Below are 23,828 nucleotides of genomic sequence, written 5' to 3'. Positions count from 1 at the left end.
GATAAACTTAATGAGCTCTACACGAAAACTAATAAGACCCTCGATCTTATATTGGGGAACCAACTAGAAATTAAGCATACACGGACTGAAATAACGAATATTATACAGACACCCGACAGCAGACCAGAGGAGCGCAAGAATCAAGTCAATGATTTGAAATGCGAGGAAGCAAAAAACATCCAACCGGAAAAGCAAAATGAAAAAAGAATCCAAAAATGCGAGGATAGTGTAAGGAGCCTCTGGGACAGCTTCAAGCGTACCAACATCAGAATTATAGGGGTGCCAGAAGATGAGAGAGAGCAAGATATTGAAAACCTATTTGAAGAAATAATGACAGAAAACTTCCCCCACCTGGTGAAAGAAATGGACTTACAGGTCCAGGAAGCGCAGAGAACCCCAAACAAAAGGAATCCAAAGAGGACCACACCAAGACACATCATAATTAAAATGCCAAGAGCAAAAGATAAAGAGAGAATCTTAAAAGCAGCAAGAGAAAGAAACTCAGTTACCTACAAGGGAATACCCATACGACTGTCAGCTGATTTCTCAACAGAAACTTTGCAGGCCAGAAGGGAGTGGCAAGAAATATTCAAAGTGATGAATACCAAGAACCTACAACCAAGATTACTTTATCCAGCAAAGCTATCATTCAGAATTGAAGGTCAGATAAAGAGCTTCACAGATAAGGAAAAGCTAAAGGAGTTCATCACCACCAAACCAGGATTATATGAAATGCTGAAAGGTATCCTTTAAGAAGAAGAAGAGGAAGAAAAAGGTAAAGATACAAATTATGAACAACAAATATGCATCTATCAACAAGTGAATCTAAGAATCAAGTGAATAAATAATCTGATGAACAGAATGAACTGTTGATTATAATAGAATCAGGGACATAGAAAGGGAATGGACTGACTATTCTTGGGGGGGAAAGGGGTGTGGGAGATGTGGGAAGAGACTGGACAAAAATCATGCACCTATGGATGAGGACAGTGGGTGGGGAGTGAGGGCGGAGGGTGGGGCGGGAACTGGGAGGAGGGGAGTTATGGGGGGGAAAAAAAAGAGGAACAAATGTAATAATCTGAACAATAAAGATTTAATTAAAAAAAAAAGAAAATAAAAAATAAATAAATAAATAAAATGTCTTTCAGACTTCAGGATAACGGTGACATCCGAAACACACACATTTAGCTCTGCCACCTTCCCAAACCTCACTAACATAACAATAAAGGAATTGTACTTAGACATAAACTCACAAGGACAAAGCGAGTGGAAATAACAACATTAAAATGTTGGAAGCTAGAAAGTAGATGGACATGAGGTAACCGATTAGCAGACCAGGAAAGGTGACTCATCTGCCCGGAGGGAAGACCAAGAAGCAACTCCTCACAGAATCTCCAGAAAGGCCCAGGCCTTTGGAGCTGGACATCCCTGGAGGTGGGGGAGGGTAAAGTTACTGCTGAAAGTGGTGGAAGTCTGCTTAGGTCCCAGCCTTGTGACTCCTCCGGCTCTGGCAGAAGTCGAAGGTTTATTCTCTGGAGAGAGTAAAACTCTGAGGGTCAAACTCTTGGAGGCTCTCGGAGGCATACCAACTCCAGTGGGTACAGAGGGAGGCAGTGCGAAGTTACATAGTAAATACTGAGATGCCCCCCTCCTCCCCCCCGCCCACTGACACCAACACCCACCCACGCAATGACTTCCAGAATGCAGGCATTCTCCACCAACCATGTTCAAATGATCTTCTCTGGACAATCTGCCCAACCCAGGAGGGAAGGCCTAAAGATAAAAGGAGCCAACAACATACTGATCTAACTAAAACTAGGATGTGCCGTGGGATGAAGGAGGGGATGGGAGTGGTACACACGTGTAATAGAGGTAGGTAGAGAGCAAGCTAAAATTCTCTTCTTCCATAGTACAGTGTCAATAGGTAATGCCTAAAACTGAAAATAATCAACCATTCAAATATAAGTATGTCATTTAGAGACAGAGGCTGCAACTACAGCAAGAGTCAACTAGCTGTAAGAATTGAAAGCGGATGACTCTCCGCAGCAGGAAATGAGCTGGGGGAGGGGACTCTGATGTTTTTTTTGCAACCAGCTTTGTAGAGCTATGTCCATGTGTAATCTTGATTTAAAAAAAAAAAATGTTTAATTAATACAAAAGAAAATGAATGTCCGTACTTTAATATTTTTTTTTCTCAGCTGATTCGGGACATCACAAACTTGCTGTGCTCAGGGTCTAGGACGGACCCCCACTGAAGCGGGATGTTGAGGACCAGGCTCTGGAAACAGGCTGTCTGGCTATGAATCTCAGCTATGCCACTCGCTGACGGTGTGACCTTCAGCAGGTTACCTAACCTGTCTATGCCTCAGTTTCCTCATCTGGGGAGGGGATAATAACAGGATTATCTCATAATAATTTAGTATTTAATTAAATGTAATAATCTAATACCTATAAAGTACTTAGTGTTTCGCACTAATAAATAGTAAATGTTCAATAATAGTTGTTCGTGTTTAGGTATGTTTGCCCCTGTAATGAATGCCTTCTGACCTCTGTACTGATTGTGTTTTTTATTAGTTTATTTCATTTTCCCTGGCCACGCCTTTCTAGAATCACCCATTCCCCCTTCCAATGTGCAGTTTCTTTTTAAAAAATATATTTGTGTTGATTTCGGAGAGGAAGGGAGAGACAGAAACATCAATGATGAGAGAGAACCATCGATCTCTCCTGCCTTCTGCATGCCTCGACTAGGGATCGAGCCTGTGACCTCCTGGTTCATAGGTTGACACTCTGCCACTAAGCAACACTGGCCAGGCCAATGTGCAGTTTCTAATTGACAAGACACCTGGAAACCAAATGATCAAGCTTACTAGAACTGTGTATAAAGTGTACAAAATGGATGAAAATATGAGGCTGATCGGCAAGTTTCAATATAGGAGCCATCTGTCTGACTGTGTAGAACCCATTGGGTTTACTTCCTAACTGTCAACTGTGGGTCAGCAGCTGGGAGACGCTCAGGGTAACCAATCCCAGGTTACCCAGGACGAGCTGACGGAGTTTCAGCCCTGCAAGTCCTGTGTCCCTGGAAACCCCAGCGCTGGGCAAGTCCCTTCATCCTTTTGAGCCTGTTTCATCATCTATAAAATGAAGGCTAATATCTACTTCAAAAGTCTGTTGAGGAGTAAATGAGAGGATTTTGTATAATACCTGACACATAGTAAGCTCTAAGTAAATGATAGCTCTAGCTACTATCCTGTTATTATCAACTCTAACATCAGTAGCAAACAAAGTACTATTAGAAACCTAAGCTGTACCTTGGTTATTTTCTTACCGGCAAGCTGAAATGTTTGCTCTTGTGAATTGTCTTCCACTCTTGTCCTACACAATTTGTTCAGGAACCAAGACATATTAAAGGACCCTAATATTTCAACATTTCTGACTTCTGCACTGGGCAAAGGCCAGCTGTCCACCATCTTTTGATACACATTTTCTCTTTCACACAACCTAAGTCTTAAGAGTATTTATGTCAGTAGCTGCTTCTGAGCTTCCAGACAGAAATCAGCATGCCACCTCACAAAGGACATCAGGCATCAGACGTGATGAAATTGTTTTTTTAAAGTTGCACATACTTTTCCCCGTCATAATGGCACCAAATCATTGTCTCCTAGTGGACTGACAACTCACTCACTAAATATGTCAATTCTACCCCTAAAAAATAAAGGCTCTTATCAAACAGATGAAACACCATTTCTGACCTCAAAAGCTGAAGTAACTCAGTACTCAATAGATATGAATTACAGCCTGGAGAAAATTACTCACATCCGTGCACCCCACAACACAAGGGTGAGGCTGCCATAAGGAAAGTTGCACCATTAGGGGTAGATAACGGAAAGCATCACAAGTTACTCAAAGCCAAGACATGGGCTGGGAACCCTCCAGGAGGCAGCAGAGGGAACATGAAGAGCCAGGCACGAGAGAGACTTCTCCATATGAGCTCCAAGCCCCCTCCTCCCGTGCTCATGTTTCCTCTGACAACATTCCCACCCAGGGCCCAAGGCCTGGGAGCGTGGAACCCTGGAGAACCACAGGCCCTCGGAGGAGCCTTGAGAGGCATCTGGTCCAACCACTGGGTAAGGATGAACGGATCCCGGACAGAATTTCTCCAAGTCTGGTCTGATGCCTCTGGCAGCAGGTCACCTGTGTGATCACCTGATGGAAATCCAAAGTCCCGAGTCCCACCCAAGCCTCTGTACTAGGATCTTTGAGAGGGACATTCGGGCATTTGCATTTATAACAGGCGTCTGAGGGGATTCCTGGTGATGCACAAGGTGTGAGAGCAGCTGCTCTAGGGAGAAAACAGCAAAATATGCAACGATAGCTGGGCAGATAACCTGCAGGGAAGTCCACGTTTAACCACGTCCAGTCTCAGATTCCAAATCCGTAAAAGAGGAATAATCACACCTCCATAGCAGGATGGTGATGAGAGTGAAAGGAGATAACACGTAAGAGTCTCCAGCATGGTGCCTCCCACAGCAGGTGTTCAATAGTGTTAACCCATCCCCTCTCTTCTTATGTGCATGGCATTCTAAGGAGGGTTTATAACTATCGCCCCTGTTTTGAATAAATGTCATCAAGGAAAGCAGATGGTTGGCTTAAGTTAAAGCCTTGACTTTAATGAGTCACCAACGAAAAGGCCGAGGCCAGCAGCTCTAACCAATGGTTGGCTTGTAAAATGTCTGGGGGACAGTGGTTCTCAGGCCTCGCCTTGCGTCAGAATCGCCTGGGCGCCTTTAAACCAGACCGGGCTCCATCTCCAGAGCTTCAGGTTCTGTAGGTCTTGGATGGAGCTGCGAATATGCATTTCTAGCAAGTTCTCAGAGCGTGCCGACAGTGCTGGGTCCAGAACCACACTCTGATCATCCCTCTACAGCCCCAGGATCTAAAATCTAACTGATCTGACACCTGGTAACAAAACAAGAAAACTATGCTGTATGCATTTCCTGTTTGACACCCGACGGGTTAGTTACACGTAAGTAAAGAGAAAAGTAATAAACCAGCAGTTTCCGAGGCTGTGCTGCCTCTGTTCCAGACAATCTTTCTTACTGTGTTTCTTCTCAATTTTTATTTTTCAATTTCAGTTTGCATTCAATATTATTCTGGACTAGTCTAAGGCATGGTGTGTAGACAATCATGTACTTGCAGAGCGGACTCCCTGATATTTCAAGTACCCAGCTGGGGCCACAAATTGTTATTACGATATTATTGACTAGATCCCCGCTGCTGTCACTTACATCTCTGTGACTGTTCTGTAACTACCAATTTGTACTTCTTGATCCCTTCACCTTTTTTACCCAGTCCCCCACCAACTTCCCCATCAGTCTGTTCTCTGTATCTATGACTCGGTTTCTATTTTGTTTATTTTGTGCTTTAGATTCCACAAGTGAAATCATCTGGCATTTGTCTTTCTCTGTCTGACTGATTTCACTTAGCGTTCTCGCTGTTTTTGGAAAAGCACGGAGAGCAGACTGGGAGAGGCGAGTGCCATCTGCCCGCTCGCTAGATGTGTGGCCCTGCGTGAGGGCCATTGACTTCTCCGAGCCTCAGTTTATTCACTGGCAACAGCGGTAGGCTCGGTCACAGGTTCCTAAACCGGTTACGCACTATCAATCACTACAGCAGCATTTAAAATAAAACATGGGTTCCCCAGACCTAACGCTAAATCTAAAAAATTAGAATTTCTGAAAGAGAGACTGAAACTGCGTTGCTTTTTGTGGGTCTGTTTTAAATAAAATCTCCCTGTGTGATTTTCCTGGGCAGCCAGTTTTGAGGACCCATTACCACGGTGATCGTTCAGGCCTCTTCCAGCATGAAAGCTCTCTGATCTTTTTTATTTCTAAGTCCCTGTGCCCTGAGTCTGGGCTTACCAAAGAACCGCCTTTTATATTTGCTTCCCATGGAGTTTTTACTGCAGGAAGTGAGTACATTAGTTCTCAAAGCAAAGAAACTAGTCTGCTTAACAGTTCCTTTTCTCATGTATCAATAAACTGACATTCTGGTTTCAGTATAAAAAAATTTTTAAAAGCCCAATGTGTAAGACAAATGAGGAATTACATAGGATGAGGGGCATCACAGAGGCCGGCAGGGCTCAGATCATAGACCCTCACAGACCACAGGTAGAACATGTGGATATCACACCAACTGCAGTGGGAAGCGACAGGGGAATTTGAAACAGAAGAAGGATATGATCTGATGTATATATTTTTTAATATATTTTATTGGTTTTTTACAGAGAGGAAGGGAGTGGGATAGAGAGTTAGAAACATCGATGAGAGAGAAACTACTGGGGATGTGCCTGCAACCAAGGTACATGCCCTTGAATGGAATCGAACCTGGGACCCTTCAGTCCGCAGGCCAATGCCCTATCCACTGAGCCAAACCGGTCAGGGCCTGATGAACATCTTTTAAAGAGCACTGGTTTTGTGTGAGGAATGGGCTGGGGGGGGGGGCATGATGGAGGCAAGAATGGCAAAAGACTATGGACACAGACAATAGGGTGCTGAGGGCCTGGGATGGGGTGGGAACTGGATGGAGGGAAGCTATGGGGGGGGAAAGGGACATCTGTAATAATCTCAACAATAAAGATTTAAAGAAAAATAAAATAAAAAAAGAATGGCACCAGAAAAGCAGCAAGCAAGCAAGAAATGATGGCCTTTATCCGGTATCTGGCACATAACCATAGTGGGCACCAAGATATTCCTGGTGATATCATAACCCACTTGTTTCCCTTCCTGTGATAAGACACTGGTTGCTGGTAATGTTCCATCTGAAAGTCACTTCCTTTGAACAACAAAGCAACACAATTTTGGACTGCCCACCTGACAACTGGTTACAATCAAGAAATCTTAGCATAAGGATATAGAAATAGCACATGGGGAACCCGGAGACGTGTCTTCTAAAACCTTCTCTGCCATCGGTTAGCCATGTGACCTTGGGCGCAGCTCTGAACCTCTGAGGGGGAGGGGAGCCTGCACTGTGAGGTTTCTGAGGTGCCTACTGGCCCTTAAATTGTGTGCTGCTGTAAGAGTAAGTGAGGTTTCCTAATCTAAGTTGGCAAAATGAGCTGATGACTCAGGGTAGAGGTGTTCGTCACTGACTTTTAATTTCCCAGAGAGGCTCTGGTTAAGCAGGGAACGGGTGTTAATAAAGAAACCGTGCAGTCTTACTATTTCCTTGGGAAACTCTGGTGGCTGGGGCACCTCTGGCCAGCGGGAACGTTGGGAAGTAGACACGCCTGCTCATCTGAGAGCTCATCACCTGAGGTGCTGAGGGTACAGGTCTCAGGAATGTAGGCACCAAACCTTCAGTCACAGCGCGCTCTGTGGTCGGGCAGCCCCTCTCCGCCCTCCGCCTGTGCTGAGCCACCGTGCAGCGGGCTCTTACCCCTACGGACAGGCTGACCACAGGGTCCACTCCTCTCAAACAGCCAACCTGACTCCTCCTCAAGGACCTCACTCCACGTGGGGCCTGAGGGCCGTGGTTCTCAGTCCTGGGCCCTTCGCCACATGTAAGGACTTAGACTTGGGGTGAGGGAGAGATCAGAAAGACAACAGTGGCACGGTTAGGCTTAGCGACTCACATGATGGAGGGAATGTGTAAGCGGGAAGCTGCAGGCCAGAGGCTTTCTCAGCCTCCGCAGCACTGACACCTTGGGCAGGATAACGCTTTGGCATGAGGGGCTGGCCCGCGCACTGTAGGACGCTCAGCAGCATCCCTGGCCTCTACCCACTAGATGCCAGAAGTAACGTTTTGTATTTTTGACAATCAAAGATGTCTGCAGACGTTGCCCAATGGCCTCTAGGGGTGAGGGAGTCAAAATCAGCCCCGATTAAGAAGCACTGGTGTAATATCACATAGTTAATTATCAGCACTATTGGAGCCTACAAACCAGACTACTAACTCCCAGCTATGTCGGCTCCTCGACAATCAAGCAGGAGCTCCGGAACCCAGAGTGAGTCACTCCCTGAGCAAACACCACAGCCCACTTCCCAGCCCTCTGCGCGGAAGCAGAGCAGGGGCGGTGGGAGCTGGCCCTGGCCCCGGTGACAGAAGCCCCGCCAGGCACGGCCAGCAGCCTGTTGGGCCATGTTCGGCCTCCAGTATCTGACCTTATCTTTCCAAGGTTTGCTGAACCCTTTTACTCATTCTAGGGGTCACCCCTTGCAGTGGTGAGATTCATTATGAAAAAATTCACATATTGCAAGAAACAAAGAAGTCCCAACCATGACCATGGATTATATTTTAAATTCTTAGGTATCTCAAAGGAACATTTAAATCATGACCTATTTCTATATGTGTCATTTTTCCCACCTTAGGGGTAGTACAACAATAAAAATACCTCACTGTCACCTTTAGTTTGCTGATTGAGACCCTGTGTATGCTTTTAATGACATAAATACACAAGAGATACATAACCAGCCAAACTAGATAAGACTGGATCGGCCGCCCAGGTGGTGAGATCAGGGCAAGATAGAGAAACTGCAGTTAATAAGAACAAACAGATGTTTTAGTCTCTTGGCAACCAATTTTATTATTATGCTTTGACCTGGCAGCTGGTAAGGCTTTATATGAATTAATCAACAAAGCTATGAAAAAACAAAATTAGTGGCCCTGGAATATGGTATTCTAGTGGCGGTCAGAGAACACATGTTCATTTTCAGGGCAACTTTCCTAAATAGATACAAATGACCTTATAATAATAATAAAATAACCCATCTCTAAAGGGCAAGTCACATATAACTTTCAACACTCCTCTTGAGTAAACGAGGCAAGTCACATATATCTACCTACATTGGTTCTTACCACCTATCTGCCATATTTATTCTACCAAAATGCAGAGTAATGAGGAGTTTCATAGGAGTGGGCCATGAAGAGCAAGCAGGCTTTCAATAAGACCATACTTGGCTATTGTGGAATTACTCTCAGTCCACCTTAATCAAAGCATCCTACAATAAAAATTCAAAAGGGACAAAAATATTAACATGCCCTTACAAAGACTAAAAACACATAGAAGGAAATACAATCAAGTGGTGGCCCTCAAAAAAAGTCAAGGGCGTCTCCTGAGAATGGCTTTGATTGCAACATATTGGATCTGGGGACTGGAGGACAGCATAACATTGGAGTAATCGCGCAGGGGTGGGTCAACAGGAAAACATAAGCAATTTATACCGGATCTCGTAAGGGAAGACACTGTGCAGCAGACCAGCCACGGACCTAGAGTCCCAATTCTGGCTCTGCCACTAACTGTGTGATCTTACAGTGCCTTCATGTCTCCGAATGTGAATTTCCTTACTACAAAAATCTAGAGCAAAACTAAATCTCCTCCAAATTCTGTCTCCTTCTAATACTTTTGAGCAGGGATCCTCAAACTTTTTAAACAGGGGGCCAGTTCACTGTCCCTCAGACCGTTGGAGGGCCGGACTATAGTTTAAAAAAAAACTATGAACAAATTCCTATGCACACTGCACATATCTTATTTTGAAGTAAAAAAACAAAACGGGAACAAATACAATATTTGTATTTGCATGTGGCCCATGGGCCGTAGCTTGAGGACCCCTGCTTTTGAGTTTACGAGTCCTCTCTGTCCTTAAATTGGACACAGGTGCAGTCACCAAAATGAGCTCAGTCATTCTCTGGACATTATCATGATCCCTGCATTTCCTGTGCATAAACACGGGTTGACCTGACTAGGTGACCAGATTAAATACAAGACACAGTTAAATTTGCATTTCATAAAAGCTGACACTTTAAAAATACAAGTATGTCCCTAATACGGCATGGAACATACTTACAGTAATAAAGTATTCATTGTTTATCCAAAATGCAAATTTTTTTTTTTTGCTAAATCTTGCACCCTACCTCTGACCCCACATTAAAAGTTCAATTTTAAAAATTGATTCCATACATATGGGTGGTTCTAAGAGTGGCTGAGGCACTCAATGGGAGACCTTCTCAAGAATAGCATGTATAGACACACACACACACACACACACACACACACACACACACACACACCAGGAAAAGAGGAATAACTTTCAACACTCCTCTTGAGTAAAGGAGGCAGTAAATACAATGAGTGTTAGACCTCACCGATACAAGACAAAGAATGCGGTGTGCCCCCCTGTCCTGCAAGAGCAGACAGGAGGCCAAAACAAGCTGCATGCTCCCTGCTCCACACATCTCACCCTATGGACGGAAAGTTAATTCCACACCCTTTATCTCTTCCTCCAACTCAGAGCTCACGTCTGCTCCCAAGGTAATCAGCTTAAGGGAAACCAGATCATAAACTCAAGCTTCCTGACCAAGAGGCAGAGGAACAAATATGACCCAAGCAAATACAGCACAGGCTTCAGGAGGGGAGGCGGTGAAAGGGAAAATGACCCTCTGCAGAAGGCAAGCTTGTTTTAACAATGGCAACTAATCTTGCTTCTCAGGGGCTCACGCTTTTTTTTTTAAATTTCAGCTTTATTGAGGTATAGTGGACATGTGAAATTATAATTTATTTTTTAAAAGTAAAAATAAAATTGTAAGTTACTTAAAGTGAACATCGTAGGGGATTTGATGTACATGTACAATGTGAAAGGATTCCCTCCATCTAGTTAAATAGGGGCTCACACTTTAAACATGCAAGCCCTGCTTTGGTTTTCAGGAGATATCAAACCTATCATAATTTATTAGGGAAAATATATATATCACACATATGTAAAAATAATCCTTTTTCACACTGCAGTGAAGACATAAATAGGCACATTCTAAGATAGGTTTAAATCACAGTGGAAGGCAGATTCAATTTCAAAAATAAAGTAAAAGATTAATTACCATACACTGCAAGCCAATTAATTCCATTCTTTCTGGGAAAGAGCAGCATGAAAGCCCATTCAACTGCAGCCAGTACTGCTGCATCAGCAGTAGCAGGATGAGCTGGACTAAAACAAGCTGCTTGGAGCTACTGGCTAAGAAAAATTAAATGTGTGGTCTACATTCGGCAAGAGTTCACTGAACACTCCTTTTGTCTAAGATACCTCGCAGTATAAGCCTCAAAAATGAGCTGAAGTCATGCTCGGCCTCCAGGATATTACAATGTGTCAGAGAAATAAGGACATACACATAAACAGTTGACAGTCTAAAGTAGTCATTTAATTAAATGTCAGGTGCCTCGTTAGCGGATCAGTCTCACAATTAAATGTCAAAATGAGTTTCCAAGCTGGCAATCTCAGGTGGATGCCAGAGAAAGATTAATTCATTGCAGTACAAAGTATTCCTCCGGAAAAGAATTTCCCTTTTCTTGAATTTCCAAGGAATTCTTTCTCCCCTTAGACAAGCATAAGAGATGGAATCACTGGAGACAGCACTGAATGCCCTGACCCAAGTTCTCTGGGCTCCAGAGAAGGGGGCTCCCCACGGCCACTGTGGAAAGAACAGAGCCCTCATCTTTCTACTTGCTTGCCCTTTCCCTTTCCAAGGAGGGTAAAGCCATTCTTGGGGATAACATGAGTGTAGAAGAGGAGAGAGATGTTAGCGTAGCTATGGACATTGCTTCTCTTAGATAAAATAGGAAGAAATAGCAAAGCGATAACCATTTCTTATTCTCCCATTTCCTTTTCAATCATTCAATACATTTTTGAGTGCTTACTATGTGCCAGAAACCATTCTACATGCTATGCATGCCATAGTGAAGAAGAGAAATTCCTGATCTTCGTGGAACTTGTAATCCACCAATGGGAGACAAATATTGAGAGAGAGAGACAGAGAGAGAGAGAGAGAGAGAGACAGAGAGAGAGAGAGAGAGAACAGTATTAGAGATTCTAAAGAAAAATAAGGTAAGGTAAGGGAGCAGAAAATGATGGGAGGGGTGAGGGATGCTATTTTCAATGGGATGGTTCAAGAAGGGCTCTATAGAGAAATGGCTTTTGACCTGAATGAAATGAGTGAGAAGGCCATGCAGACATTGGAAGGAAGAGCATTTCAAGCAAAGGAAACTTCAAGTGCAAAGCTCCCGAGGTGTGCCTGGCTAAAGCAGAGTAAGCAAAGGAGAGCGAAATAGAAAATGAAGCCCTCACTGCTTTGGCTCAGTAGATATCGTGTTGGCCGACAGACTGAAGGGTCCCAGTTTTGATTCGAGTCAAGGGCACATGCCCAAGTTGCGCCCCAGTTGGGGACACGCAGGAGGCAGTCAAATAATGATTCTCTCTCATCATGGGTGTTTCTATCTCTCCCTCACTCTCCCTTCCTCTCTGAAATCAATAAAAATATATTTAAAAAAAGAAAATGAAGCCCCATACCATGTAAGGGGCATGTAGGCCATGATGAGACTTTGTTTTTCTTCTGAGATAAAAGGCTACTGGAGAGTCTGAGCAGAGGAGTGAGTGACTTTAGCTGCTCTGTTGGGAATAGACTGTAAAGTGGCGAGGGTGGCAGTCGGGTGGCCCTGTAGGAGGCATTCGCAGTGATCCAGGAACTTCATGGTGGCATTGGAAGTGGTGAGAAATGGTGATTATCCTAGATAGACTCTCAAAGTATGTAGAACCAATGAGATCTGCTGAAGGATTAGACATGGAAATGAGCGGAAGAGGAGAACCGGGGATGACTCCTGGGTGTTTAGCCTCAGCATCTGGAAGAATGAAGTTGCCATTAACGAGATGGGGAAGCGAAGGGAAAAGCAGGTTGGGATGAGAAAATCAAGAGTCTGGCTCCTACAGGCTGTTGCCCACTCCAAAACCCTTACATCTGTTACAAAACCAAAGCAGTAGAATTGAGGATCTAAATTTCATATGGAAATTCAAGGGATGCAGAATAGCCAGAATAATCTTGAAAAAAATACCAAGTGGGAAGGCTCACACTTCTCAATTTCAAAACTACTACAATGCTACAGTAATCAAGACAGTATGGTACTAGAATAAGGATAGACATAAAGGTCAATGGAACAGAATTTAAAGGTCAGAAATAAACTCTCACATTTACAGGCAATTGATTTTCAGCAGAGGTACCAAGACCATTCAAAGGGGGAAAAATAGTCTTTTCAAGAAATGGTGCTAGAAAACTGGATTTCAACAAGAAAAGAATGAAGTTGGACCCCAACCTCATATCATATACAAAAATTAACTTTAAATGAGTTAAAGATTGAAATGTAAAAGCTAAAACTATAAAACTCTTAGAAGAAAACATAGACATAAGTCTTCATGACTTTAGATTTGGCAATGTTTTCTTAGATTTGACACCGAAAGCACAAGCAACAAAAGAAAAAAATCAAATAAATTATACTTTATTAAAATTCAAAATCAAGGCAGGCCATGGAAATTATGAAAAGGAGGAAAGCGCCGAAACCGGTTTGGCTCAGTGGATAGAGCGTCGGCCTGCGGACTGAAAGGTCCCAGGTTCGATTCCGGTCAAGGGCATGTACCTGGGTTGCAGGCACATCCCCAGTGGGAGATGTGCAGGAGGCAGCTGATCGGTGTTTCTCTTTCATCGATGTTTCTAGCTCTCTATCTCTCTCCCTTCCTCTCTGTGGAAAATCAATAAAATATATTAAAAAAAAAAAAGAAAAGGAGGAAAGGAAGAAAGTGGGAATGAAAAGCAACGTAAAATAGGTTGTTTGGCTCAGTGGATAGAGTGTTGGCCTGTGGACTGAAGGGTCTCAGGTTCGATTCTGGTCAAGGGCATGTACCTCGGTTGCAGGCTCCCAGCCCTGGTGGGGGCGGGGGGGCGGGGGGGCGGGAGGCAACCAATCGATGTGTCTCTCTCACATCAGTGTTTTCCTCTGTCTCTCCCTCTCCCTTCCACTCTCTCTAAAAATCAATGGAAAAAAATATCCTCGGGGGAGGATTAAAAAACAATAATACAGAAAAGAATGATCCTCAGTCAAGTTCTTTCAGCATTAATATTAACCTTTACTCATTCCCAACCAACTAAAGAAACCCTATTTTCCAGACTGTGTCCCGCCCCCGAAGCAAGTTTTTAAGGAAAGAAAAAGAAAGGAACAGTGAAGCACCAACAAATTAAATCAGCAATAATTATAGAAAACTTATATGGCATAACACTACTCGCTCCTCCCAACATCTGATTGAGGAGCCAACCATAAAGGGAGAAGCCATCCAGTAGGAAAAACAGCTGTTAGCCCACAGAGGTAAGGTAAGGGGAGACACTGTGGCAGAAGAGTCTGAGGCCGTGGGGCCCAGGTAGCCAGTAGGAACCAGAGGCTGGGAATGCGAAGTCAAGGGCTCACAAGATTTCCTTCACTTCGGGCCTGACTTTGCTTAACTGTGATCTATTGGGACAGAGACAAGCCTTTGGCAATAGTTTGGAAACCTGTCATCACATCAGCTACCGCCAATACTGAGAGCCTGGCTGCCAGGTAGACTTTCTGGCTGACCGACAGGAGAAAGGGGAACCCTCTCCCACCCGCCAGTTTGCCGTCCAGACCCAGACCAACAAAGGTGTTGCAAAGACGTTCCATAATCCACCTGAAAACAGCCAAAGGGAGCAAAGACCTAGAGGTCAGTGCAGGAGGCCTGGGACCTCCCTTCTCTCCTCCCAGTGAAGTTCCTCCCCCACTAACGGGGACCCCCACGCCTGGATGCCACCCGGAGTTGACCTCAGCCCCCCATCCCAACCTAGGACTAGCCTGCATCAGCACCTCGTGCCCAAGCAGACCTCGGTCCCAGCCAGCTGTCATCGTGGGGTCTGTGCGACGGCCATCCAGGGCCTGGATGCAGCAAAGCAACTTTCCTGGCAGGCTCGGCCACCCGAGGCCAGCGGAGAAGCCGCAGCCTCCAACCCAGCCCAGCCGCAGGACCAGGACCAGGACCAGGACCAGCCCCGCTCCTGGCCGCTACCCGCTCAGCCCTCTGGGCGACGCGGAGCCTGGCCGCGCTGGGGGCGCCGGGGCAGGACGCGCTTCCCGACTCACCTGGCTCAGCGCTCCGTCCGCCGCCGCTCGGCCTCTGTGCGCGCAGCAGCCGCCCCGCAGGCCTTTTTTGGGTCCTTGGCGGGTATTTTCCGTCTGGCCCCACATCACTTCCCGTAAAGGAGAGCGAGGTGGGGGCGGGACCTCCTCTCCACCCTCCACCTCCCGCTTCCTCCTGTCACCTCGGGGCGCACCCCCGCCCGACTCCGAGCGGGTGCTGGGCGGGCGCCGCCTTGCGCTGCCGCGGACCCGCCGCACCTGCTGAGCCGCGGAAAGGTCCGGTCGCCTCCTTTGGCTCAAGCCAGGTCTCCACTGCCCTTTCCTGGAAGGCGCGAACCCGCGTGTGGTGTGTGTGTGTGTGTGTGGGGGGGGGGGGGTTCGTTTTGAACATTAGGTGACATTTACAAACTAACTGCTCCAGGATCAGTGCGCTGCGACATATGGTTAATGACTCTCCCAAATCTCCTCCTCCAAAAGCCATTTTCTGAAGGTGTTTGCTAGGGCATCATGGGTGTCTCCACTTGCAGCAAGAATTGCTGAGAGCTGCAAAGGCAGCCCACGCGGTTCCTAAAGCCCCGGGATCCCTGCCCCCCTCCGCCCCCCGCCCCCCGCACCGGGTGTCTGGCTCTGCCATTGTCCATCCCGCCCCGCCAGCTCCTCATTCAAGTCGGCCTGGGCACAGCCTTCCCTGCACGAGGGAATTCTCTGGCCTTTCTGGAAATGACCTTGGGAGAGCGGAGGGGGTGGTAAATATATTTCTGCAAGGAAATGACAAACAGGGTCTCTGGGCGTACAGTCTAGTTCGGATTATAAAATCACTCAACATTAAATTTCTAAGAGTGATAGAGCAATTCATAAAAAAAAATACAGTAAGGAGAAATCTGCGAGCCTTTGCTGCCCCCTAGGGCTTGCGTGGCCTGCTTGGACCTGCTGGATTCCAGGTTCCCACTGAGAGGGCCAAATTTCCCCTCCAGCGGGCTGGGGGTCTGGGCAGTGGCCTTGGGCTGGGGGTCCGGGCAGTGGCCTTGGGCTGGGGGTCCGGGCAGTGGCCTTGGGCCTGCCCCCGTGGGCTCTCAGGCAAAGCACTTCCCAACCAAATAATTTCACTTCCAAACAGAGCAAAATGAGTGGAAGCCCTAATCCAGCTTCTCTTGTCATCTGCTCTATCTCCCTGATCTGCCTCTATTTGCACCACAAATTCCAGCTGTCCCAGACCCACCTGCCCAACCCCATCATCCTACCAGTCTGTAACTACTCACAGTTTGCCTCACAGTACAATTAGCTTCTCAGATATATGTCCAGTTTACAAAATCACCTATAGAGTAACCATATGAAATTGCCAGGTATTGAATATATATTCAATCTAATATTTCCAGGCAAATATAACATAGTGATCTCAGAATTAGGGGTAACAGATTTCACACAAGGTGACAGTTTCAAGGGATGTTCCCCAGCTGATAGAAGGGCCATCAGACTGTTGTTCGTTGAGGGTAAGACAGAAAAAGTAGCCCCCGACTGATGTGTAGAGAAACAGCCCTGGGAGAGTCACTGATCAGCTAAAATCTGGGGATGGAGGGCAGATGGAGGGGCAATGCAGCAACTGTTAATGGCTGATATGATGATATGATACTGGGAGAGTCCCCGCTTCGGTGCTCCCCACTTGTGTCTGCTGTTATCAGGAGTTTACCAGGTAGATCAGAAAATGAATAGTGGCCTATGGCCCATATTCAGTCAAGCACTCCATTAGATACCCTCAGGGAGCTTGAAAGACCAACAAGTAAGCAGTTAACTTCAGTGCAGTGAGATAAAATCCCTAATAAGGAAGTTAAATACTGCCACTGGAACACAGACAAATGACACCAAATCAAGACTTCCCAGAGAAAGTGATGTATAAATTTTAAAGTACATCAAAGAGCACTATCAAGCCCAGCCCATGTGACTCAGTGGTTGAGCATTGACCTATGATCCAGGAGGCCATGGTTAGATTCCAGGACATGTGCCAGGGCTGTGGGCTTTTCGGGGACATGTGGGAGGCAGCCAATCAATGATTCTCTCTCATCACTGATGTTTCTATCTATCTCTCCCTCTTCCTTCCTCTCTGAAATCAATAAAAATAGTTTTTTAAAAGAAGAACACTATCAAGAGAGTGAAAACATGATCCACAGAATGGGAGAAAATATTTGAAAATCATATACCTGATAAGAACATAGTGTCAGACTATATAAAGAGCTCTTACAACTCAACAACAAAGAACATAAACAACCCAATTTAAAAGTAGGCAAAGGATTTGCGTAGACATTTTTCCAAAGAAAATATAAAAATGGTCAACAACAACAACAACATGAAAATATGTTCCATGTCATTAGTCATTAGAGAAATGCAAATCAAAACCATTATGCGATACCACTTCACACCTATTAGATTGGACAAAACTTTCTTTTAAAAAGGAAAGTGTTAGTGAGAATGTGGAGAAATTGGAACCCTTGTACTTTGCTAATGGGAATGCAAAATGATGCAGTCACTTTGGAAAACAATTAGGAAATTCTTCAAAAAGTTAAACAGAGAATTACCATATGTCCCAGCAAGTCTATTCGTAGAAATATGCCCAAAAGAATTAAAAACAGGTATTCAAATAAATATTTGCACCTGAATATTCATTGAGGTACTATTTACAATCACCAAAGATGGAAACAACCTACTGATAAATGGCCATCAGTGGATGAATGTGTAAACAAATGGTGGTACAGCCATACAATGGAGTATTATTGCGCTATAAGAAGGAGTGAAACACTGAACCATGCTACAATATAGACGAACCTTGGAAACATTATGCTAAGGAAGCCAGTCACAAAAGGTCACATGCTGTATGATTCCATTTACATGAAATACCCAGAATAGGCAAATCCAGAGAGACAGGAAGCAGATTGTTTGCCAGGGGCTGGGCGAAGGGGGAACATGGAGTGATTGTTACTGCACATAGAGTTTTTTGGGGGTGACGAAAATGTAATATGTCAAAAGACCACAGAATCCATCCGGGGAAAGCACTGTTCTTCAGCTAAGGACTTATTTATTTTTAATTAGGACTGTGAATATATTTTTGTTTTTAAGCTTACATTCACAAAATTTTTCAAAAATGCTCACTGTGAATGCTGTGAATGTCAAAGTATTTTCTTTTAAGTATTTTATACCTACTTGTAATTTTTAAAAGTCTTGTTTTGTATTTGTTAAACTGAATACAATTTTCAGGTAATGTTTAAACATTACTTTTCATATCTGAAATAAACTTTTTCTAAAAAAAAAAAGGATGCAGTAGCCAGTTTGAAGGGGCTCCCACTGGCCAAATTTGGGACAATTTGAAGATTAAAATAAATAGCGATAGTCAGGGCTGGTTTTCTGGTCATGCAATTTGCATGTCACCCAGGGCCCTGCACTCAGAATTCTGGCGCTCTGGAGTTACCATTATAAAATTCTTGATAATTTTACCTTTAAATTTGTGTTTTACATGTGAAATCTGATGGCACAATAAAGCAAGCTGGGGGCTTGGAGTATCTGCTCACACATGGTTCTGACTCCTGCTGCTGCCCACTCCTCACGCCTGGTGCCCTGGGCCTTGCCCTGCCTTGTCTTCACTGCCTTGCTCCATGGTACTGACTGGGTCAGCTTGGCTGAGGGAAGCCCATATTCCACCATCACCTTCTACCCCAGCAGGGGCCTGGGCATGAATGCAGGAGGAGTCAGGGTTGGGCACATGCCCCATAGCTCCATCGGGTGGGTAAGAAGGCAGTGCCAAGACACATTCTTGTGCCACTCATCAGGGGCCGCCTTTCACCACCACCCAGGAATCAAGAATGTCCTGGCTGGAGATTGCAATCCCTTGGGGGTTGCCCAGTTGTGTTTGGAGTGCTGGGCCCATGAGGAGACTAACGTCCTCATCCCCACCCAGGACCCTGCATTTTGGTTTTGCACTGGGCCCCACAAATCATGCGGTCAGCCCTGGTGACAGTAATAGATTATAATACATGGAATACAATGGGAATCTGCAAATCAAACTGAAACATCATTTCTGCAGTATTTCTACCAAAATGTAAAACCTGAATCTATCTAATTATGAGGAAGCATTAAAAAAATTCAAATTAAGAAACACTCTACAAAACAGTAGACCAGTATTCTTAAAAAATGTCAATGTCATGAAAGGCAGTGACTGAGGAATGCTCCAGAATAAATGAAACCAACGGGACATGACAACTAAATTCAAATATGAGCCTGGATTAGTTCCCAGAGCAGAAAAAAATCACCTCTTGCTCTAAAGAACATTAATTGGGTTTGGTAGAATTTGGATAAAATCTAAGATTAGATAATATATCAATCTTAACTTCTTGATTTTGATCATTATACTGTAACTAGAGGCCTGGTGCATGGATTCATGCACCGGTAGTGTCCCTCCACTTGGCCTGCAGGGATCAGGCTGAAACCGGCTCTCTGACATCCCCCAGGGATCCCAGATTGCGAGAGGGAGCAGGCCAGGCTGAGGGACCCCATGGGTGCACAATCAGGGCTGGGGAGGGACCATAGGAGGGCTCCAGGGCATGTCTAGCCCTTCTTGCCCAGTCCGGATCAGCCCGACCCCAGCAGGAAACTAACCTACTGGTTGGAGCATCCTCCCCATGGTGGTCAGTATGCATCATAGCAACTGGTTGATAGGACAGACACTTAGCATATAAGGCTTTTATTATATAGGACTAGAGGCCTGGTGCATGAATTCATGCACATTGAAGAGAAATTAATTAGAAGAAATATTTTAGAGGCTGCGGAGGGACCGCAGGAGGACCCCAGGGCATATCCTGACCATCTCACCCAGTCCGGATCAGCTGGTCGGAGCGTGTGGCCTCTGGTGATCAGTGCACACCATAGTGACTGGTCGAATGGTCAAATGAATGGTTGGACAGTTAGCATGTTAGGCTTTTATTATATAGGATTAGGAAAGATAATATTCTTGTTTTTAGAACTTACACATTGAAATATTTAGGAGTAAAGGGCATCATGTGGGCAACTTATTCTCATGGGTCTAGAAAAACAATAATGTGTGTTTGTTTGTATATACATAAATATGGAGAGAAGATTAAATCAAATTTAATAAAATGTTAATATTTCTAGAATTTGTATAGCAGGTATATAAAAATTCCTTTTATTATTTTTGCACCTTTTCTCTAAGTGCAAAATTATTCCAAAATAGTTTTAAACATTTAAAAGTCTCTTCAGAAAATCCCCCAGGATCAAATCTAGTGGCCCTTTGATAATCGATCATTGTCTTGGCTTATTGTCTTGGCTTTCCCCTCTAACTCCTTTTCTCCCCCTATCCTGTACTCCTGATCTTGGGGTCAGAAAGGATTTATAATGAGACTGGAGAAACCACCACCTGATTGTGTTACGTGGAAGGCCCTGATGATATGCCTTCACTGAGGCACTGGTGAAAATACATGAATTGCTGAGGAGGCCACTGATATCTTTGAAAAGCTCAGTGGTAGTTGTCCTTTATGGACTGACATTGACAGAGCTTCCTAGAATCAACTAGAAATAAAAGAATTTCTGAAGGGCAAAGGACAGATGACAGACATAACATTATACTGGGAAGCAAAGGTGGAGTGCAACCAGGGTGTCTTGACCAATAGGGATCTGTGATGATGGCTAATAGATTTATGGTACCCTTTTAAAGTGTAAAATTATGTGGTTTCTTTAATATATTCAAAAAGTTGTATGCTCACCACTATCTAGCTCTGGAACATTTTTAGCACCCTAAAAAGAAACCCTATATCCATTACCAGTCAACCCCTATACCTTCTTTCCCCTAGTCTTTGGTAGCTACTAATCTATTTTGTCTCTATGTATTTGCCTGTTCTGGACATGCCACACATATAGAGTCACTCTTATGCCCAGCTTCTTTCATGTTTTCAAAGTTTATCTATGTTGTACTATGCATCATACTTCACTCCTTGTTAGAGCTGAGTTAATACTCCATTGTATGGGAGACAACCAAGATGGCGACATACGTAAACACCTGTACTTGCTGCCTCTCACAACCACATCAAAACTACAACTAAAAGACAGAACAAATATCATCCAGACCCATGGGAAATCTGGCTGAGTGGAAGTTCTACAACTAGAAGGAAAGAAAAAAGCACAATGAGACTGGTAGGAGGTGTGCAGGTGCGGAGGCGCGCGCAAAATGGGCTGGCAACTGGGTGCGCTGTTGTTCTTTTCAATCTGGAGGGAGATACAAGCTACCGATTGCTCTGAACTTCAGTTCTGGGTGAGACTCTGGGGACCCAGACTCATATGGGGAGAATCTAGACCAGGGGTGGGCAAAGTTTTTGACTCGAGGGCCACAATGGGTTCTTAAACTGGACCAGAGGGCCGGAACAAAAGCATAGATGGAGTGTTTGTGTGAACTAATATAAATTCAAAGTAAACATCATTACATAAAAGGGTATGGTCTTTTTTTTTTTTAGTTTTATTCATTTCAAACGGGCCGGATCCAGCCCGCGGGCCGTAGTTTGCCCACGGCTGATCTAGACTGTCTGGCATCGGGCCGGAACACGAAGGCGGCTTTCTCTCAGAGGTGCTCACAGCAATCATTGTTCCTGCACAGGGCTGCGGGACATGGAGACCTCTCCAGGGCAGGGCTGACTGGCAGCCATTGCTGTTTGCTCTGCCCTGGTGATTCCCTGAGACCCCACCCCACCCAATTTACAACCCCACCCAAGCTGTGCACAGTGACTTTTGCATACGAAAGGCCTGTCCTTTTGTAACCTAAAACCTAACAAACTGCAGCTGGGTCAGAGAGCTCCAAAGCTTCCTAAAGAAGGCCTAAGGCCCAGCAGCAGCAGCCTGCATTGCTTCACAGCTGGGCCCCATCTGGGCACTTCCAAACCCCAAACAAAGAGGAGAAATCTGCAGATCTTTCTGTAGCTCCTGCTGGGTGGCCTCAGGCAGTGGCTGATTTTGCACTGCAGATCCAAGAGCCAGTGTACCCAGTGGTTCAATGTGAGACCATACCAGATTACAACTCTTCACATCCATAAGCGACACACTCAAGGGGCAGACTCAGTGAGCACCAAAGCTCCACTGAAGCAAGTCCTGCCCCATAAGGGTGTCTCCACCACAGCAGTTCTCCCATTGTAGACATAGTTGGTCTTCACAGCCAATTGCCCTGGAGGTCAATTCCTCCCAGTGATACCAACAGCAATCAAGGCTTAACTACAACAAGACTGTGCAAACAGCCCACAAAGGGGTCCACCAAGAGTGTCCACCTCAGCTAATTGAGGAGGCTGAGCCACTGGGCCCTATAGGACACCTAGCACACAAGACCACTCTATCAACCCAGAGAAGCAGCCAAAATTCAGAGACAAAGAAACATGTCACAAATGAAATGGAGGAAAGCAAACTACTGGATATAGAGTTCAAAACCACGGTTATAAGGTTACTCAAGAATCTTCAAAACCTCCGAGAAATTTAGTAAGACCCTCAAGGATATGAAAAAGGACCAATCAGAAATTAAGTATACACTGACTGAATTAAAGAATAATATACAGAGATCCAACAGCAGACTGGAGGATCCCAAGAATCAAGTCAAAGATTTGAAATACGAAGAAGCAAAAAACACCTAACTGGAAAAGCAAAAAGAAAAAAGAATCCGAAAATACGAAGATAGTGTAAGGAGCCTCTGGGACAGCTTCAAGCGTACCAACATCCGAATTATGGTGGTGCCAGAAGGAGAGAGAGAGCAAGATATTGAAAACCTATTTGAAGAAATAATGACAGAAAACTTCCCCTACCTGATGAAAGAAATAGACTTACAAGTCCAGGAAGCGCAGAGAACCCCAAACAAGAGGAATCCAAAGAGAACCACACCAAGATACACCAAAATTAAAATGCCAAGAGCAAAAGACAAAGAGAGAATCTTAAAAGCAGCAAAAGTCAGTTACCTACAAGGGAATACCCATATGACTGTCAGCTGATTTCTCAACAGAAACTAGGCAGGCCAGAAGGGAGTGGCAAGAAATATTCAAAGTGATGAAGAGTAAGAACCTACAACCAAGATTACTCTACCCAGCAAAGCTATCATTTAGAATTGAAGGTCAGATAAAGAGCTTCACAGATAAGAAAAAGCTAAAGGAGTTCATCACCACCAAACCAGTATAATATGAAATGCTGAAAGGTATCCTTTAAGAAGAGGAAGAAGAAGAAAAAGGTAAAGATGAAAATTATGAACAACAAAGTGACAACAAATACATATCTATCAACAAGTGAATCTAAAAATCAAGTGAATAAAAAATCTGATGAACAGAATAAACTGGTGAACAGAATCAGGGGCATAGAAAGGGAATAGACTGACAATTGTGGGGTGTGGAGGGTGTGGGAAGAGATTGGACAAAAATCGTACACTTATGGACAAGGACAGTGCCAGTGGTGGTGGTGGGGGGGGGGGGGTAAGGGCATGGGGTGGGATGGGAACCGGGTGGAGGGGAGCTATGAGGGGAAAAAAGAGGAACAACTGTAATAATCTGAACAATAAAGATTTAAAAAAATATTCCATTGTATGGCTGTACCACAATTTGTTTATCCATTCATCAGCTGATAGACATTTAGATTATGTCTACTTTTTGCCTACTAATGATGATGCTATGCACATTCATGTACAAATTTTTGTGTGGGCATGTTTTTGTTTATCTCAGGTATATACCTGGAAGTAGAAGTGCTAGGTCACATGGGAACATTATGTTTAACTTTTTGAGGAACCACCAAACTGTTTCCTAGCCGCTACAGTTTTACATTCCCACCAGCAGTGTATAAATGAGGGTTTTCATTTCCCCAC

The 23,828-nt window shown here is 44.6% G+C and overlaps 1 protein-coding gene across 4 annotated transcripts in view; it reads right to left on the bottom strand.

The window, feature by feature from the left end:
* The window catches only part of RAB27A (RAB27A, member RAS oncogene family), a 71,513-nt gene extending 56,394 nt beyond the window's left edge, over positions 1–15,119 (bottom strand). For 2 of the 4 annotated variants that reach the window (XM_059700648.1, XM_059700675.1), the window contains exon 1: positions 14,960–15,119. The gene's annotated coding sequence lies outside the window, so the exon portion shown is untranslated. Of the gene's footprint in view, positions 1–14,686; positions 14,710–14,959 lie in introns of those variants that run through there. The other 2 variants (XM_059700640.1, XM_059700657.1) reach the window with 2 other exon arrangements.
* Positions 15,120–23,828: the final 8,709 nt, after the last annotated feature.

This window comes from Myotis daubentonii, chromosome 1 (genome assembly GCF_963259705.1).
Source record: "Myotis daubentonii chromosome 1, mMyoDau2.1, whole genome shotgun sequence".
NCBI classification, from domain to species: Eukaryota; Metazoa; Chordata; class Mammalia; order Chiroptera; family Vespertilionidae; genus Myotis; species Myotis daubentonii.
This window is presented reverse-complemented; position numbering and strand designations above follow the sequence as displayed.